Source organism: Trichechus manatus, unplaced genomic scaffold (assembly GCF_000243295.1).
Source record: "Trichechus manatus latirostris isolate Lorelei unplaced genomic scaffold, TriManLat1.0 scaffold00063, whole genome shotgun sequence".
In the NCBI taxonomy this organism is placed as follows: domain Eukaryota; kingdom Metazoa; phylum Chordata; class Mammalia; order Sirenia; family Trichechidae; genus Trichechus; species Trichechus manatus.
The window spans coordinates 13,576,295-13,578,064 of NW_004443999.1; positions in this window are offsets into that span (position 1 = coordinate 13,576,295).

The window sequence follows — 1,770 nt, forward strand, 5'->3', positions numbered from 1 at the left end:
CCTGGGAGGATTAGGAAAATGAATAACAACCCTGAATAAAGACTAGCTTTCACTTTGATAAAGCACTGTCATCACTTCCAGTGAGAATAAAACTGCTTTGGTCTAAGTACCTTGTCAAAGATACCCTCTGTCCCTCCACTCCAAAAGCAACACTTGCTATAGAGTCAGTTTCAACTCATAGTGACCCCATGTGTGTCCGAGTAGAACTGTGCTCCATAGGGTTTTCAATGACTGATTTTTCAGAAGTAGATCACCAGGACTTTCTTCTAAAGAGCCTCTGGGTGGACTCAAACCTCCAACCTTTCAATTAGCAGCTGAGCATATTAACCCTTTGCACCACCAGGGACCCCAAGATCCCCTTTAGACTCCTCTAACAGGTTCTCCTGCTCCCTCCCATGGAATGTTAACTGCCACTATCCTCACTCGTTGCTGTTGTTAGGTGCTGTCGAGTTGGTTCTGACTCATAGCAACTCTACAGGACAGAGTAGAACTGCCCCATAGGATTTCCAAAGAGCAGCTGGTGGATTTGAACTGCTGACCTTCTGGTTAGCAGCCGAGCTCTTAACCACTGAGCCACCAGGGCTCCGTCCTCACTCTAGGGGAATGTTTTTGTAGGGTTGGGGAGGATCTTATAATAACCCACAGGCAGTTTTTAATCACCCCCTCAAAACAATAACAACAAAACAAAAATAAAAACACAGCTTTCCTCCAATACATTGTCCAGGTACTTTGCAGAGTGAGGGTGAGCTAGTGTTATTTACTAATTTCTGGAATTATTTTCCTGGAACAAGCCTGACCTCTAGAGGACAGGATTCGCATGGAAACGACAGGAGACAATGTCACTATAAGTGCCTCACTCACACTGAGTAGGTAAACTATACAAATGCTCATTTCCTTTCCTTGGTTTATTTGAGAGTTTTTTAAATTGCAAAAATAAATATTTGAAAAATACATGGTTCAATTAATTTAAGTCATATTTTATTTATCACTCCTTTTATTTAACTATTATGGATCATCTTTTATGTGCAAGGATTTTGAATGCTGCAGTACTCAGTACTCTCCATCAGGGGTTCTCAACCGGAGGTGATTCTGCTCCCTCTCCCTCCCTCCCTGGGACATTTGGCAATGTCTGGAGACATATTTGATTGTCACAACTACTGGCGTCTAGTGGACAGAGGCCAGAGATGCTGCTCAGTATCCAACAATGTCCAGGGCAGTCCCCCACAACAAAGAATTATCCAGCCCCAAATGTCAGTATTGGCGAGGCAAGTAACTGGTCCAAAGTTAGTCATATTAAGATGTAGTGGTTAAGAACTGGCCTTTAAAGTCCTGGTTTGAGTGCCAGCTCTGACCCCTACTAGTGGCGTAGACCTGGACAAGTGCTTTAGTGTAAGCTTCAATTTTCTTGTCTATGAATGGGGAATAATAACGGTACTAACACAGATAATTACTGTGTAAATTAGTTAATACTTGTAAATTGCTTAGTATAGTGAATGCGTGGTAGATGCTCAACTATTAGCCAGCTTGTTGTTATTGTTATTATTACTATTATTATTATTAATTGACTCAAAGCCAGTGCTCTTTCAATATTTAAAAAAAATAACAAAAAACCTATCTCTAAATAAGTACACAATTGTTGTTGTTAGTTGCCATTGAGTTGGCTCCTACTCATGGTGACCTCGTGTATAACAGAACGAATGTAGCCCACTCCTGTGCCGTCTTCATGATCAGTGGTATGAGTCCATTGTTGCAGCCTGAAGTACAAGATTC